Here is a 19283-nt window from a genome sequence, read left to right on the forward strand (position 1 = left end):
TCCCTTCTTTTGATCCAGATCTCTCGTTGGATGAGAATGGAAGGAATAGCTATGCCCTTTCAGCAACGGAGCACTTGTTGCATTCTCTCTGTGTGAAAAATTACTGGCCAACTATTTGAACTCGGTTGTTGCTGGAAATCTATCAGATGTAGGCTAATGTTTCGTCTCTGTTGAGTGCGATTATGCTGAGTTCTTCCCTTGTTCATCGACTTGTATTATAAACACGTCATAAGGACGCGAAACGTTATCATACTTGAATTTCCCAGAAAAGAAATTCTTATTGACGTAATATGAAATAGCTGGTAAGAAATGATTGATTTTGACTTACAGTGTCAGTATGTAAGGTATCCAGAGGGAAGGATACTCAGCCCTACTACTTTACCTTGTGTATGGTGTGCTTACTACGCCGTTAGTCTATGAACTGAACAAAGTGGCGCAGTAATTTAGACGCACATTCCGAAGGAACTGGGTGTATATCCTCGTCCACACATCCAGATTTAAGATATCCCCCCCCCCCGTTTCTCTCTCTTTCTCTCTCTCTCTCTCTCTCTCTCTCTCTCTCTCTCTCTCGCACGCACTCTCTCAAATGATCCCATCATACACGGGACGTGTAACCCTTAAGTTCCTTACTTCAAGTCGACCGCACGGAAGTCACTGCAACAGCATCAAGGACTTACATATCGAAACGCCGACTCATCCTGTGTTGTTTGGCTATCAACTGTGTATTGCGTTTGCCTTGGGATATCTATAAGAATGATTCACTTAAGAGTTCAAAGGGCGCGCTGCGTTGTGCCAGATGGTCAGAAGTCCTTCCCCCTTCTCTCTCTCTCTCTCTCTCTCTCTCTCTCTCTTTCTGAATGTTCTTCTCTTTTCCATGTGAACGTTTCTTTCTTATTCCAGCTTCATTCAGAATCGGAAGTTGCAGCAAAGATATATATGTGTGAAAAGCGAACGAACCAACTTTGATTGTAATCGTTGAATGGGTGGAAATGTTTATTTTTAATTCCACTGATGCAGCAGTAGCATTGTATACATTATAGGACATTAGGCCGGCCGGAGTGGCCGTGGGTTCTAGGCGCTACAGTCTGGAACCGAGCGACCGCTACGGTCGCAGGTTCGAATCCTGCCTCGGGCATGGATGTGTGTGATGTCCTTAGGTTAGTTAGGTTTAATTAGTTCTAAGTTCTAGGCGACTGATGACCTCAGAAGTTCAGTCGCATAGTGCTCAGAGCCTATATGACAACATTTTCTGCAGGCGATTGTCGGCTTTTAATGTCCAATTTTATTCTTCATTCAATTTCAGCATACAGCAGATTTTCTAGTGGTTCAGTAGTATCATGATAAAATTACTACATGAACATTAAAATATACACTATGTGATCAAAAGTATCCGGACACCTGGCTGAAAATGACTTAAAAGTTGGTGGCGCCGTCCATTGGTAATGCTGGAATTCAATATGGTTTTGGCCCACCCTTAGCGTTGATGACAGCTTCCACTCTCACAAGCATACGGTCAATCAGGTGCTGGAAAGTTTCTTGGGGAATGGCAGCCTATTCTTCGCGGACTGATGCACTGAGGAGAGGTGTCTCTGTCGGTCGGTGAAGTTTGGCACGAAGTCGGCGTTCCAAAACATCCCAGTCATTCTATAGGTCTCAGGTCAGGAATCCGTGCAGGCCAATAAATTACAGGGATGTTATTGTCGTGTGCCCACTCCGCCACAGGCCGTGCATTATGAACAGGTGCTCCATCGTGTTGAAAGATGCAATCGCCATCCCCGAATTGCTCTTCATCAGTGAGAAACAAGAAGGTGCTTAAAACATCAATGTATGCCTGTGCTGTGATAGTGCTACGCAAAACAAAAAGGGGTGCAAGCCCCCTCCATGGAAAGCACGACCACACCCTAACACCACCGCCTCCGAATTTTACTGTTGGCTCTATACACGCTGCTAGATGACGTTCACCGGGCATTCGCCATATCCCCACCCTGCCATCGGATCGCCACATGTGTACCGTGATTTGTCACTCCACACAACGTTTTTCCACTGTTCAATCGTCCAATTTTTACGCTCGTTACACCAAGCGAGGCGTCGTTTGGCATTTACCGGCGTGATGTGTGGCTTATGAGCAGCCGCTAGACCATAAAATCAGTTTTCCCAACTCCAGCCTTCCTGTCATAGTACTTGCAGTGGATCCTGATGTAGTTTGGAATACCTGTGTGATGGTCTGGATAGATGTCTGTCAATTACACATTACGACCCTAAATTTGGAAATTTGTGGTAAGGTTTTATGGGACCAAACTGCTGAGGTCATCGGTCCCTAAGCTTACACACTACTTAATCTAACTTACAAGGGGAGGTCGCCAATTGTGAAATTCAGATTCGATTCATACTGCGCATAATAAAAGCTCATGGCCAGAGGTGTAATGTGGCAAAGCACCAAGATGCACTTCTGAGCCGTTGTCGAGAAAATCGACAGTTAAAAGAAACCGTTGCCGTGAAATACCTTCTACGATTGATAATTTTGTATAGTGTCGTGGCGCAGTGGTAAGCGCTCGGGTTCGTAATCCGAAGGTCGCCGGATCGAATCCCGCGCCATGAAACTTTTTTTAATTATATATATATTTATTATATATATATATTAATGAATTGCTTATGCATGTTGGTGAAGGCGGATCGCTCTCCAATTGTACCGCCTCCATTTTTCCGTTTGTTTAACAGGGTGTACCAAAGCTCTCCCGTCCGCACTGATTTTCTACGATGTTATAAGTTGCGCTAGGGACCGCATCTACCTTCTTTCGAAGTTAACAGGCAACTACGCTGTTATGCGGCGGCTCGTTTCGGCCCATTCAACATCTGTCCTTCAAGTGTAACGAGCGAGTAACGGAGTTTATATTTCATACCTGCCACAGCAAATTTGTGTTCGTGGGGTCTCTATTCTAATTCGAACGTTTGACTTACGCTATACGTATTCGTTTCGGAATATCGTTTCTACGTCTTCCGTTAACTATACGTGGTTAACATTATGAAGACAATTAAAAACATTTGTGAAATACAACTTTGTTTGCGGAAAACATAATGATGTTCGAAGTCACCAGTTTTTCCACGACAAACGACTTTCAACAACTTATTATATGCATAATTGTTGCAACTGATTGCCGGGAATTATATATATATATATATATATATATATATAAAACAAATACTAAAAAAAACTCGCATGGCCTGAGATTCGATCTGGCGACCTTCGGATTACGAACCCGAGCGCTTACCGCTACACCACGACGCTGTAGAAATTTGTTGATCGTAAGAGAGTATTTCACGGCAACGGTTCCTTTTAACTGTCGATTTTCTCGACAACGGCTGAGAAGTGCATCTTGGTGCTTTGCCACATTACACCTCTGGCCATGAGCTTTTATTATGCGCAGTATGAATCGAATCTGAATTTCACAATTGGCGGCCTCCCCTTGTTAAACTAACTTATGCTAAGGACAGCACACACACCCGTGCCCGAAAGAGGATTTGAACCTTAGACGGGGGAGCCGCGCGGACCGTGACAAGTCGCCACAGACCGCTCGGCTACCCCGCGCGGCCATTACGACCCTATTCAACTGTCGGCGGTCTCTGTCAGTCAACAGACGACGTCGGCCTGCACGCTTTTGTGCTGTACGTATCGTTTCACGTTTCCAATTCACTATCACATCGGAAGCAGTGGACTTAAGAAGTCTGGAAATCTCGCGTGCAGACGTATGATACAAATGACACCCAATCACGTGACCACGTTCGAAGTCCGTGAGTTCCGCGGAGCGCCCCATTCTGCTCTCTCACGATATTTAATGACTACTGAGGTCGCTGATATGAAGTACCTGGCAGTAGGCGGTAACACAATGCACCTAATATGATGAAAATATGTTTTTGGGGATGTCCGGATACTTTTGATCACATAGTGTACATTTCAAACACCTAGAGGCATATTAGAACTGCTTGAAGTGTCTTAGCACACGATGTGATCGTATGTCGTACCACAAAGCTCCATAATATTTAACATCGTCATAGTTTACGTATATAAACTCCATATATGTACCTAGTAAATCGTTTCGTCTGTGAGTCACCACAAATCGCGCGCGGCGTTCTAGAATTACCATCGAATTGAGCACGGGATGGAATTTCACAAACAATTTCGTTAACACTTCCGTTGCGGAGGCAAGAAAAACAACCCATAGATGAGTCTGTACCAAACCGCGATCAAAAAGTGCAAATAGGTTCAAGCTATCGACCTATGATGTAATATGTAATGAATCAAAGGGGAGGATGGATTCTCCATTCTGTAGCGATTATGTAACAATATATACATAAAACATAGAAAGAAGATAGAGCACAGAATAAAGAGCGCAGTTATTAAGTATAAAGGTAGCTGGTTAGTGTTTAACGTCCCGTCGACAACGAGGTCATTAGAGACGGAGCGCAAGCTCGGGTTAGGGAAGGATTGGGAAGGAAATCGGCCGTGCCCTTTCAAAGGAACCATCCCGGCATTTGCTTGAAACGATTTAGGGAAATCACGGAAAACCTAAATAAGGATGGCTGGAGACGGGATTGAACCGCCGTCCTCCCGAATGCGAGTCCAGTGTGCTAACCACTGCGCCACCTCGCTCGGTCTATTAAGTATTAAAAAGGTAACTGGGTAATGGAAGCAGAAAATATGGCGAGAAGATTGGAACATAAGTTGGAGAAACTTCATAGCCGCCCAGGAGAAATTAGACCAATTAAAAATGAAGGGACGGTGCAAGATGAAGGTATGCTAGATACAATACTTTCTTCTGAATTTCAGAAATCTTTGCGTGAACTCTGAAGAAACAAATACCTAGGTGTTGATGAAATACTAACGGAACGGTTGCGAGCATCAGACCAAGGGAACAAGAACTGTACAAGGTCGTAAATATTATTTTGCGACTGGCGAAGTTCCATCAGATATTGGAGATAATATACTCTAAGACGAAAGAAAGAAAGAAAAAATTGTGCCATGAAGGAATTATCCCAGTGGGATGGAAATTTGTAAGTAATGTATATGTACAAACAAATAATTACAGCTTGAGAAAAATTCGATAGTTCTTTCAAGAGAAAGATCTTCAGAAATTGAGTGAGTCAGTAACGCGATAGCCCACCTCTGGCCCTTATGCAAGCTGGTATTCGCCTCGGCTTTGAATGATAGGGTTGTTGGATATCCTCCTGAGCCATGTCGTGCCAAATTGTCAAACTGTTGCGTTAGATCGTCTAAATCCCGAGATTATTGGAGGACGCTGCCCATAATGCTCCAAACGCTCAAAATTGGCAAGAGGTCCGGCAACCTGTGGGGGACCCTACCCATAATGCTCCAAACGCTCACAATTGTCAAGGTAGGGTTTGTCGAACAGTAGAAAATCTCGCCGTGTGCGCGAGGGCAGTATTTTGCTGAAATGTAAGCCCAGGATATCGTTGACGCAGAGCTGTGCTGTAAAGGTGCCGCAGGTGACAACCAAAGGGGTCCTGCTATAAAATGTAATGGCACTCCACACGACCACTCCTGGTTGTCGGGCTGACGGGCGACAGTCAGATTGGTATCCCACCGCTGTATGTGGCATCTCCAGACAAGACTTCGCTAGTCATCGGAGCTCAGTTCGAAGCGCGACACATCACCAAAGACAATTCTACTGCAGTAAATGAGATTCCAGGCCGAAGACGTGTCTGGAGATGCCCCGAAGAGCGTGATACACCAAGCCGACATACGGCCTGACATCCAGAACCGATGGTCTCCTCTGCTATTTCATTTCATAGCAAGGCCCCTTTGGTTGTCATTCGCGGCACCCTTACAGCACAGCGGTACGTCGACAACATTCTACGCCCCTGTTTGTTGCCCTTCATGGCAAGCCATCCAGGGTTTACATTTCAGCAAGATGCCCGCCCGTACACGACGAGATTTTCTATGGCTGGTCAAACCCTACCTTGGCCAGCAAGATCGCCGGATCTCTCCCCAATTGAGAAAGTTTGGAGCATTGTGGGCAGGGCCTTCCAACCATCATGGGATTTCGACGGTCTAACGCGCCAATTGGACATAATTTGGCACGATATTCCTCAAGAGAACATGCAACAACTCTCTCAATCAATGCCACAACGAATAACCGTTTGGATAAGAGCCAGAGGTGGACCAACGCGTTACTGACATGCTCAATTTGTTGAATATCTTTCTCTTAAATAAATCATCAATTTTTTCTGAAACTGTAATAATTTATGTGAGGTAGATGTTCATCACATCTACAGATTTTCGTCCCATTCGATTAATTCCTTAGTGGAGCGTAATTTTTTTTTTCTTAGATTGTGTAATTATTGATCTTCCGAATGAAGCAAAAGTGGGTGTACGCGAAAATTACCGCATGAGCAGTCCAATATTACGTGCATTAGGAATACTCACAAAAGCACTTTATAAAAGAATGGAAGAGAAGACCGAAAGTAGTTCTGGAGAGCCCCAGTTTGTTTTTATGAGAAACGGGAACATTCGAGAAGGAATTTTAGCAGTGCAGTTAATAATAGACAACAAATTTAGGGAAAACAAGGAAACGCACATTGCATGCGTAGATTTGAAGAAACTTAGTGACAATTTGGAATGGAATAAAATGTTTTATATTCTTAGGCAGTGTGGTATCGATTAAGGGATAGAAGGGTAATGCATATTCTGTATAAAGCAGACCGGAGTAGTCAAAGCAGTCTGAACGATATGACAAAACTCAGGAAGGGCAGAATGCATAGTTGCACAGCAAGCAGTGATATTTGTGTGTTGAAGAAGCAGTGATGGTGGGAATGTTTATTACGGACAGAAAGTACGCTTGATACGATTCGCTGATTACGTAGCAGTGTTCGCGGAAAATGATCAGGAATGGAATCAGGGGATGATAGCTGTAATATATACTAAAAAGATAAAAAATATATAAGCAACTAATGTTATGGCATGTGCAGCACGTGAACATACTGGATGCCTAAATATTGAAGTTGGAATAGAGACTATTGAGGAAGTGTACGAATTTTACTTTCTGGGAAATTGTATAAGTAAAGAAGAAAAGACATTGTAGCAAGAACTGCACAAAGTAAAAATAACTGCCCTTAACATCGAGGAATACAAAGGTTGAGACTAGAAAAAGATTCATGAAACACTAATTTCGGAACGCACCAGCTGTGAGGTCACAAAACATGGGCACTGGGCAATCCAGAAATCGAACGAGTAGGAACATTACAAATGTAATGTTACTGGCGGCTGTAGCAGATCAATATGATCGTTCGATTAAAGAATGAAGACGTCCTTCCATGAGTCAGCGAGGAAAAGTTTCTTAGAAAGAACATAATGAAACGAATAGGCAGGATGGTTGGGCACGTGCTACAGGAGTCGTTGCTGAAAACTGTAGTTAAAGAGACGGTGGAGGGAGAGAGTCGCAGAACAGGCCTAAATATGAGTACATAAGGTATATGGTCGGTGATACGGGTGCAGGAGTTAAGTTGAAATAAGATAGCTGTCAGGCGACTAGAGTGGAGAGCTGAATCAAACTGACTTTTGGCTTGATGAGTGAAACAGCAGCAGCAGCAACAACAACAACAATAATAATAATATTAATGTAAGATGTACAAGAGTAAAATGATAAAAGCGCCAACCGTATATATATATATATATATATATATATATATATATATATATATATATATATATGAGGCCTCAGTATGGGCGCATTTGAATAAGTTAATGAGAACAAAAACCAAATGCGTCACAGGTCTCTCTAATTGCTCAGAAAGGGCTTTGTTAGCCCAGAAATCGCTTGTTATGTAAGTCTGTTTGCTCGTAGAAGTAGTGTTAGATATTGACGGCCGAGAAGAATTACTTTGGCGTTTGTTTATACAGTAGCCGATATTAAAACTACAACCGATTTTAACTGTGAAGACCAAATTCCCGTCGTCCTACCATACGCACTTTGTATTTAAGTCCTGTGTTATTGCTAAGCCGGCCGCTGGTGGCCGAGCGGTTCTGGCGCTACAGTCTGGAACCGCGCGACCGCTACGGTCGCAGGCCCGAATCCTGCCTCGGGCATGGCTGTGTGTGTTGTCCTTAGGTTAGTTAGGTTTAAGTAGTTCTAAGTTCTAGGGGACTTATGACCTCAGCAGTTGAGTCCCATAGTGCTCAGAGCCATTTGAACCATTTTGTTATTGCTAATCCCTCCTTAGACAAACTAAAGACTTGGTTGTTAAGAGCTAGTCGTTATTTGCCTTTTTACGCTGCACAGAGTAATGTGGAGCTAGGATTGGCACACTGGACTCGCATTCAGGAGGACATTGTTTCAGTCATCGTCTGGCCCTCCGTATTTAGGTTTTACGCGGTTTCCTCACACTGCATAAGGCAAATGCCCGGACGGCTCCTTTGAAGAGGACATGACCAATATCCTTCCTCACCTCCCCCCCCCCCCCCGTCCCCTATTCCCACCAATCTGAGATTGTGCTCCGTCACTAATGACACCGTCATCGGCGGGACGCTAAATCCTAATCTTTCGTCGTCTTTGCGTTGCCTGTCAGGTGGGTGAATGTCGCGCTTGGCGTGCGTATCCAGAAGCATCACCCGCTCGAGAGTGAATTCCAAGAGCGGTACGCCTGTGCGTCAGAGGGCTCGTCTGCTCGCGCCGACGTCAGGCGGACGTAAGTGAATTTCCGATAACTCACTGGCGTCCTCTCTCACTCCAGGTCACGCCTCGGTCGGAAGCCGCGGCTGGAATCTACGCGCCCCGGAGATAAGCCTGCTGTGGGGTGGAATCGCTTATGAGCCGGAAATACACGAATTTAGCGAACGGAAATAACCGTTCTGCCGCGTGTTCGTCTCGTTGGAGCCTGCCGATGATGCGCCGAAACGTTTTCGTAAAATGAACACACTCGAAATTACCATCGATCTCTACGTCACTTTTGGTTTTACGTTTTTCTTTTTAATGGCAAGCACCTCTATGGCCCCGTCATGGTCGTTGCACTGCCTCGTTCATGTCGGACCAATCTGAGTAACAGTCACGTTCTCTACTAATCGAATTCTGTACGTTGTTAGTGACCATTTATGTTAATAAAAATATATGCTTTAAAGTCTAGATTGTTTCGGTCGAAAGTGAAAGTGGTTGTTATTGTGCCTGTCCTCCTCTCGTTGGTAAAGCACGGGAAGGGAGAAATTGAGTGTTGCTGGCATCATACTTCGTTTAAAAGTAAATAAATAAATAATGAACGGGTTACCGTAAGTCTTTTTTAAAATTATTATTATCTTGCTATTCTTTAAATGTCAAACGATTCTGTACTGATAATCTGGCATTTGTATTTGTGTCTTGCTGATGCACCTACTGTAATAAAAACAACGCAAATTCAGGATACAGAAACTCGTGTAGCATACCCATTTTCCCACAGAGTAATTAAATGTTGAAATCAGTTCCCCTGAGAAGCTCGTAATCGATCAGGGCGGACGAGGAGTTTTTGTAAATGGCAGTACTGAAGTTAATGTACGATCCCCAAAACGAAACAGCGCTTGCGTTATATATACCAGCAACTCATACACCACCATTCTGAGGGCCAAAGTTACTTAGAAATATCATTGTCCAACGTAATTATGTGATTGAGTATTGCGGCGAGACGTGCAACACGGAAAAGAATCAACGGCAATGGAAACATAGAGCACTAATGTGTAAACAAAGGCTTCCAAACAGCTGGAAATAAGACGTATTGACTCCAAGTAATGACGGCGTCTAAATAAGAGAGGAGGGGACAGCATCGTAAGAACAAGAACGAAAGTAGTAGGAGGATGGTAGGTAGGCGGGAGATTAACGTTCCGTCGATATGGACGTCATTAGAGACTGAGTGGTAGGACGGGAGAGGAATTCTAAGGTGGAATCATAAAAGGGGTCATGCCAGCATTCCTCGAAAGATATTGGGGAGGACACGAAAAAACAATGTATGTGATCGGCCGGAGTTCAAAACTGGTCTTAGCTGTTAACTGTTTTGTTCGAAAGGCTTAAATAATAATGCAGGGTTTTACCGGCTATAGAGTCTCGCTCGACAAACAATATGAAAAGTTTTGCCGGTTAAAATTTTTCACAGTAGTAGTGCGAAGATGACGTTCCTAACGGAGAAAATCGGTAAAATGTTTGTGTGTAAGAAAGTTACTTTGAAAATCCAGTTGAGTTCTGGAGAACAGTGGTTCCAACGAAAGTAAATGAACGTTAGATAAATGCAACACTAACTTAGAGGACGTATGCACGAATCAGAGGATAAAAATTAGTCAGCACCGGCAAGTTTAAATGGAATTTACATCCTTTTTTTGTGCGCCGAGATCACTATTATGACCAAAGTGATCGATTGCTTTAAGCCGCAAGTAGACGGCTTAATACTTCGCAGTCGCAAGATTTCAACTCTGGCGAGACTTTTTATGTATTGTACTTTTTTAAGTGCAACGAGATATGCTTCAGGTAGAAATAATATTGTAAAAAAAATTATCTCAGAGAAATGGAGTAATTATGACACGAAAGTCAGTGGAATTTGTGTCAAGAAGAGTAAGGACAACGAGTCATTGGGACTGACAAGAAATGTTGATTATTTTATTTCAGGTTACTTAATTTTACTGTGTAACAGCTTTTCCAACTTTTCTCTTATACAAACGGTCTGCATTATATTTCTATAGGAATTCTGTATATGTTTCTTAACCTGAAATATAGATAGTTCTTTTCGAAATGTGGTGCTACAGAAGAATGCTGAAGATTAGATGGGTAGATCACATAGCTAATGTGGAGGTATTGAATAGGATTGGAGAGAAGAGAAGGTTGTGGCACAACTTGACTAGAAGAAGGGATCGGTTGGTAGGACATGTTCTGAGGCATCAAGGGATCACCAGTTTAGTATTGGAGGGCAGCGTGGAGGGTAAAAATCGTAGAGGGAGACCAAGAGATGAATACACTAAGCAGATTCAGAAGGATGTAGGTTGCAGTAGGTACTGGGAGATGAAGCTTGCACAGGATAGAGTAGCATGGAGAGCTGCATCAAACCAGTCTCAGGACTGAAGACCACAACAACAATATAAAAATTCTTGTGTTTATTTAGAAAGTTCAGAGACATCTTTTAGCGCGTGTACGCCAGTGGAGTGTAGGCATATCTGTTGAAGATTATCAGCAGAAGCTATAGAGATAATGTGACAGAGCCTTATAATAAGATCTAGGTTACCATTTGTACCCTTTTAAAAGGTAAGGGCCAACCACTGATATTCATCATGCCGTCTTTGGTTTCTGACTCTATGTGCAATCAAAGCGAAATACCAAAGTATAGTATTTTTTAAACAGGTCTCGAACATCACACTTCTTATTCTATATTTTAAATACCGAATTGTCTGTATGCCTGCCGTTTTATTCTCTATATTTGCATTTAATTCAGTTTTAAAACTGCGTTGAAACATGGGGTGCTTTTGTGAAAAATATGATATAGTGGTATAAAACCTAAAATACATATAATAGCGTGTCAGTGCAGCTGATCTTCGAAGTGACTGGACATGTGAAACTAGTTTTACGGGTGTCGTGAATGTTGAAATCAGAATTTGTGTATCATGTGTGTGATTCATTTCACGAATGCGGCAGATAACGTAACTTTACGAGCTAAGCCGAAAGAGCCTGACGCAAACAGGAGTGGGCGTTTGTCATCCAAGTCACTATGGTCTCAACTTTACGGATTCATCGTTTTCCAAGTAACTGCTTAGCGCCGGTGAACGAACCATTCGAGGGTACGGTAAGTTGTACGTAATGTTTGTAAGGTCGCTCTGATTATTGCTTTTATCTCTAAGTGCCTTAAAACAGTAATCGCCGTCACGAATACATTTCAGAATATTTTGCAGTCGACACAATCCAAAATGTAATAGATGTTGTGGCTAACGTGTAAATGTAGCCCAACTCGCAGGGAAAATATTTATTATGTTTTAAATTTAGAAAGTACTTTTCTGAAAGGTGTGTGCATGTTTTTTTTAAATTCGATTTTAGTGTTAAATTTTTTACGTAAGTGATACAGGTTGTAGTAATACGTTTACGGCAATTACTCCCGTTCCTTTGCATTTCATAGTTACTTTAGCGATCTGCATTAAAAATCTGGTGAATCTTTGGGGGGGGGGGGGGGGGGCGGTGCGGCAGAAGATCTTCATTTATCAGTGTCAGCTACACATTTCTCTAGTTACCTGACTTAGCTTTCATGTTAAATATTGTATAATAACAGCGTTCCGAAAGCATAGATGGCGATGTTTTCTACCGCACATGCCAGCGGGGATTCATTTAAAATAAATTAATTCGTCCTTAATAGGCCACAGCTTTTGGGCACAGTATATTTTATTTCGCTGAAATGGGGTCGAGGAGGCCCAATTCACGATGTTTCACCAAACTCATTTCGTATTATGTCAGTATGTTATTAACTCGTACACTGATTCTTAACCTAAGTAATGCAGCTTGTAGTAGTTACCGTTACTTCGATGCCTTCCTCGTTCCTACTTCCTTTCAGACGATGCCTATTGCGACAGTGTCCTTTCGTGGAAGTTTTAGTCCCAGCGGAGAGATGTTAGCATTTTTTTTATTTTTGCGTAATAACCCCAAACTATCTTCTTAACGCCCGGGTTCCCGGGTTCGATTCCCGGCGGGGTCAGGGATTTTCTCTGCTTCGTGATGACTGGGTGTTGTGTGCTGTCCTTAGGTTAGTTAGGTTTAAGTAGTTCTAAGTTCTAGGGGACTGATGACCATAGATGTTAAGTCCCATAGTGCTCAGAGCCATTTGAACCATTTTTATCTTCTTAAATTTTTAAAAGCGAAGTTTTCTTAACAATCGACTAGTCCCATAGATATGGCACAGTGTATGATCAGCCTGGTTGCTCTTTTGGGATTCAATCGAAAGACAAGTCATGCGTAGAATACACTCCAGAGTTGGGCTGTGTATGCGTAAAACCTGTTTATTTGTTGGTAAGAAAAATCGCGGCTGGATTTAGATGGGTAAAGTTGCTGTTATGTTAAAATAGCATTCTGTCTATGAACAAAGTAACTGTGCTTCAGATACAATCAAAGTACATGAATACCACCGTTACCACCATCGGCCATACATTGGATGTCTTCAGAATCCAAATACCGCCTAGGACTTAAAGATTCTAAAGATTGCCAATGTGTTGCTGAAACAGATAACTGTAATTGTGTTCTGTGATAGTGTCTAAAGAAACAAAAAGAAGCGTTAACTGTTCCTAAAATTGGTCGAGGTGGCGCAGTGGTTAGCACACTGGACTGGCATTCGGGAGGACGACGGTTCAATCCCGTCTCCGGCCATCCTGATTTAGGTTTTCCGTGATTTCCCTAAATCGTTTCAGGCAAATGCCGGGATGGTTCCTTTGAAAGGGCACGGCCGATTTCCTTCCCAATCCTTCCCTAACCCGAGCTTGCGCTCCGTCTCTAATGACCTCGTTGTCGACGGGACGTTAAACACAACCACCACCACCACCACCACCACCACCACCACCACCACCTAAAATTGGCTGGAAGAAAAGTCTCCCAGAAACCTGGATTTTATGGATTTCTGTGGTAGCTGTTAGAAGCCTTTGCGTCTTGAGTGACTACGCTTATTATATAACAGATAAGTGAAGTACAAGGGAAGCTTCATAAACTTTGGTGTAGGCTTTTACTGTCCGTCATGTGCGGAATGGGGTGAAAGATACTCGAAAGCTGAGTCGACTCCCAAAGTATGGGGGGGGGGGGGGGGGGGGGGGGAGGGCTGGGTGGCGAATTTCACTTTACAGATACGACTGAGCTAATAAAGTCCAAATTTAGTTCGGTGATAGGCACGACACAATATGGGGGAATAATGGGTAGTAAAATTACCAGCCCGACTAATCGCGCCCAGCCCCCGTATGAAATCCGCCCAGCGGATTAACGAAGAGGGCCAGTGTGCCGGCTAGCCTGGATGTGGTTTTTAGGCGGTTTCCCAAATCGGATTAAGTGAATACCGGGCTGGTATCAACGTCCTGCGTCATTTACATGATTCACAGACATGTAGAAAATGTCGCAGACTTTTACATTGGTTAACACTAAGCGCAGACAGTTGGGGGTACACAAGTTCCTCCTGGGTGGAAAGCGTTGGCGACAGGAACGGCATCCGGCTACCCTCTGCTACTAACATTGCCTTATCCACTAATAAATACACCTACCCTGTGAAGATATGGGATTAAGGCCAGGAAAAAGCAGAAGACTACCTAGTACAGTCAGTTTTCTGTGAAAATGTTATAAGTTCGGTGCTTCGTAGCTGGTAAGTATTTGATAGAGGACTTCTTGTATTGCACCAGGAGCTGCACTTAAATACTTGCGAAGTGCAGAGTCTGGTGTACAACAAGATGTCCTTTATCAGTTTGTTGTCTCTGAAATGAGCCAACGGCTTTGCCGCAGTAGTAACACCGGTTCCCGTCAGATCACCGAAGTTAAGCACTGTCGAGCTTGACCAGCGCGTAGATGGGTGACCGTCTGGGGATGCATTCAGCTCTTGTGAGAGGCTGATTGATGCGCTACTTGATTCAGAAGTAGCCACTCCGGTTACGAACACTGACAACGGTCGGGTGAGCGGTGTCCTGACCACATGTCCGTCCATATTCGCACCCACTGACGATCATGCGCTGCGAACGACACTGCGGTCGATCGGTATCGTTTGGCCTTCAAGGCCTGTTTGTTTTGTCTCTGAAACGGTGTAAGGTGGCGGGATGCGAGGAGAATTTTTGATGTAGTGCCTTAAGCTACCTGGAACATGAAGCTGCCATATAATATTTTGGATTAAAAAATTGGATGGACAAAACAGAAACGAAGAAGAGAGTGTTTTAACGTCACAATCGTGGACCAAAGCATTTTGCTTTCAGGTCGTGTGGTCGCAAAATTTTACTTCCATAGCGGAAATATCTGCATTAAAATAGGAAATTAGTAAGTCTCGATTTTCCCTAGTTTCTGGAATGGCAAAAATTCTTTGTTGGCGAAGTGTACCTAGATAAAGAACTGATTCAGCTCTGTGTGATTCCTCATCTAGTAACATGCCAGTTTCAACAAAAGGTCAAACCACCTTTGAGAAATCTAATTACATATGTATGACAATTTGAGGAATGTTTTAGATGTGGACATGTTCGTATTAAATAATTTTTGTATCTGGTATTTAGCTGGTTTTGTATATTGGCCTCCTTGACTTAAGAGTACGATTGTCATGTACGGATTTTCTTACGCGAAGAAATATGAAATTTTTCGGGGTTGTAGAAGGTCGATGGTTAACTACGAAATAATAAATGTTCATACTTTTAACTTTTGTATTTATGAACACTTCAAACGATTGATTGACAAAACTTGTAACTGCTCTCATCAGATGAGAGATCTAACAAAAGTTACTAGAAGTAAGATTTTCGTATTTTCGTGTTAAATAACTTCAAAATTATTCAAATCACGTAAAATTTAAGCATCGATGCACGAAATATGACATTTACGTACAAACTGTTTTTATGAGATTATTGTCTTGAAAACGAAATTGAAACCCACCGGCGTTAGAGCGGTCATAATCTGCATTAGGCTTGATGACAGTTATCTCCCCCGTCGGAGGTTCGAGTCCTCCCTCGGGCATGAGGGTGTGTGTTGTCCTTAGCGTACGTTACTTTAAGTTAGAGTAAATAATGTGTAAGCGTAGGGACCGATGACCTCAGCACTTTGGTCCCATAGGTACTTAACACCAAGCCTAATTATCTACGCACTGTGTTACGGAGGGTACTTTGTGTACGACTGTCACCCCCCCCCCCCCCCCCCCCTCCCACAACACTTTTCTGTCTGTCGTGATAACTACTGATTGGTAAGATACCGTACGTGTTCGAATCTATCTGACTTTACTTTCATGATCTTTTCGTAAAATGTGTGTAGGAGCAACAAATATGTTGCGTGACTCTTTAAGAAAAGTAAGCTCTCTGATTTACAGTAATAAAACCTACCATGTTGTACACTGCCCCTGTCGGAGCGTCTGACCTTGGAGTTGGAGGAGCATCTCCGTGACGCTTTTGCGCTTACAAAACAAACCTGTGCCGAAACGCGCTGCTTTTCTTTGGATCTCCTTTAATATCTCTCTGACATACCTATTAAGTTTGAAAAATTCTTTTCAGATCCTTCAAGAAATACAGTACACATAAAATAGAGAACGTAAAATTTATATATAGTAACTTTTTACTCCCGTCTTCTCTGCATTAAAATGAGTATGTAGGCTTCGCTGCTTTGGTGCCTTGTTTTCTTTAAGAAAATAACATGCATAGGGTTTACGCAAGTGTGTGAACAACTGGCCTGGGGCCTCGGACGTGTCGTTTGGCTGGAGCGTTCCTAGGCTTGCCATCTGCGGTGCAGAAGGAGCACAACTGGCCGACTGTGTAAGCCGCCTGTGGCTTTCTACTCGGGGCCTCGACCGCTTATTATAGCGTGCCCGCGTGGTTTCTGACTTCATCTGCCGGTAATGAGTCGCAACAGGCGTCTAATGAGAGATAGGTGCCACCTTCCTTAAAAATATGCCAACCTCGTTGTCTGTGTTCTCTCTTCCCGCTCGGTTTATCACCACGGATGGCGTAAAATCTAGCGCTGCAGCTAAAACGGAAGAAAGTTTCAGAAGTACTTTTAGGGTCACTAAAGTTGCCAGTTTTTGCACCTAGACAAGGACTTAGCGACTGTAGACTCCCGCGAACGAAACTCGTTTCCCACCATCAGTTTCTACTTTAATTTGGATCCGCAAGAACACGGGCACCTTTGACCTCAAACGCTTGGAACTGCACGAAACCCTGCTTAGACGAACACTTGTTCATAAAAACAGTGGTCTGTGTCATTTCCCTGCATAATTCCGCACTTGGGTGGTAGCGCCATCAGACCGTGGCGTGTCTTAGCTGCACTAACAAGTGCTCGACTTCCTTGAATTGTGTTGCTGCAGTACGAATGTGTCTCTTGGAGTGTTAGCGTGTAGGTTACTGTGTAAACTGTGTACAGTGATATGAAGAGAATTAGTCCTACGGATGTGGTCCAGATTTGCGACGACTGAATGTGGAAATGAAATCGCGGTCGAGGATAGAGGATTCGCTGATATATTATACAACATAATTAAGAAATATGTTAGGGATGACACAGAAATAAATTACGTTACGCTGCATAGATACACTGATTTTGAAGGACAGGAAGAATCTGAACCTGAAGGTGGGTGTTCAAGTAGTACACGACGTTGATTTCTAGAGCGACAGGAACAGTTCAACAAAGGGAGTACGAACTATCTCTACCCAAGTAGTCGAGTCTGTGTTCTAGAAGATATTAGTGACAGCGTACTAGAGAACATTTATGAAGACAATTACAATCATGACTTCAATTCCTATAGCGCCACGCGCGATTAGCCGAGCGGTCTAAGGCGCTGCAGCCATGGACTGTTCGGCTGGTCCCGGCGGAGGTTAGAGTCCTCTCTCGGGCATGGGTGTGTGTGTGTTTGTCCTTAGGATAATTTAGGTTAAGTAGTGTGTAAGCTTAGGGACTGATGACCTTAGCAGTTAAGTCCCATATAATTTCACACACATTTGAACATTTCTTCAATTCCTATAGCAAACTAGTGAGGTGCTATAGGTGCATTAAAAGTAAATCAGGTTGCAGCTTAAATGTGAATTATGTGTCTAGCGAAAGGTGAGTAGGAGCTAGTTTCAAAGGAAACAGACTGTCCAGTTACAGACTATAAAAGGGCATGTAATATGGCAATTTGATTGAGCAAGGTCGTATGGATCTGCAATTCATTATTGGCATTTGCAAATGTGGGCACTAGAAGCGTCTAAAATGGTTGACTTGGACAATTTCAAAGTATCGATTTCTTTTATCGACAGTCTTAAGGCTGAATATGCCATTTCATCCAGGCATAGTACTACATTTGTCTCATGTAAGAAAATAAAGACGATGACAGTGTAGCCAGAAGGCGCAACAGTCTGTAGAGGAAGTGAACATGTCCATGACAGAGCAGGATGTGGAGAAAAGAAATGTTTAGAACAGTGACCAGAGTCAATCCCAGTATGTATGAAATGTCTTTACCATCAACACAGTCTCACAGAGGAGAGGTACCTATAACTAGTGTGCTGCAATCTGTATTTAGCTCTACCCACGCCTGCACAATTGATGTGGCTTTATCAATGACAGGCAGACTAACAAACAAGTTGTACACACGTTTTCAAAAGGCACAAGCCACTTTTGGCCCAAATATTAGAAAAAAAAAACTTGCAACGGCCTGTTGACGAAACAATCATGTTGATGCAAGCAAAACTGAAAAAAATGACTAAAGAACACATGAAACGTTTTCTAACTTCAGTCCTTGGCGAACATGTAATGAGTGAAAAGATCCTATTGCTATGTGATTGCTGGTCAGGCATTACAGATCGTGCCCTTCTAGATACAAGTTAAAGCGGAAGATAGTATCACCGAGAACATCTATATTGCCAACCTCTTGATGTTTACTTCTTTCGGCAGTATAAACACTATATAAGGAGGATTGCTGATTTTGTAAGACTACAATGTTCCAAACCACAAGTGAAGCCATACGAGTGTTACTTCATTATCAAATTTCACTCGTTGATTTATAATCAATTTTGTGCACCAAAGTATAGATCATTGTTGCTGTATGCTTCGCGAAAAGTAGGTTACGACATTGACATACCCATATCATCATTTTAAAAAGTAATTAGTGTGGCTTTCGATATTGCACTGCTTCAATGCGAAAGTGGTTTTGAATGTAGAAACATGGCTTTAGCGAGGTGTGCACATTATTCTATTCCACTTTGTTTTACTTACTTCATCGAAATCACCCATGTGCACTCTGAGGACTACTATAAGCACCATATGGTGTTTTTTTGCGCTATTATAATTACTTTAAGCAGAGGGCTTTTGGCCCTGTTTATATAGAATGTAATGATACACTGGCGTCTTTGAAAAAAATGGTTCAAATGGCTCTGAGCACTATGGGACTCAACTGCTGAGGTCATTAGTCCCCTAGAACTTAGAACTAGTTAAACCTAACTAACCTAAGGACATCACACACATCCATGCCCGAGGCAGGATTCGAACCTGCGACCGTAGCGGTCTCGCGGTTCCAGACTGCAGCGCCAGAACCGCGCGGTCACTTCGGCCGGCGGCGTCTTTGAATAACGTATAATTTCTCTCGTATGTTGTTGATATCTTGTTAATTTG

At 43.0% G+C, this 19283-nt stretch overlaps 1 protein-coding gene and 1 non-coding gene across 6 annotated transcripts in view; both read left to right on the top strand.

Moving 5' to 3' along the window:
• LOC126248916 (formin-binding protein 1-like) overlaps nucleotides 1-19283 on the top strand; it is a 379078-nt gene that overhangs the window by 187739 nt on the left and 172056 nt on the right. The gene's annotated exons all lie outside the window — the stretch shown is intronic.
• Nucleotides 13288-13361, top strand: Trnaa-ggc (transfer RNA alanine (anticodon GGC)). The gene has a single exon. It is a non-coding gene; the product is annotated as a tRNA-Ala (tRNA).

Source organism: Schistocerca nitens, chromosome 3 (assembly GCF_023898315.1).
Source record: "Schistocerca nitens isolate TAMUIC-IGC-003100 chromosome 3, iqSchNite1.1, whole genome shotgun sequence".
In the NCBI taxonomy this organism is placed as follows: Eukaryota; Metazoa; Arthropoda; class Insecta; order Orthoptera; family Acrididae; genus Schistocerca; species Schistocerca nitens.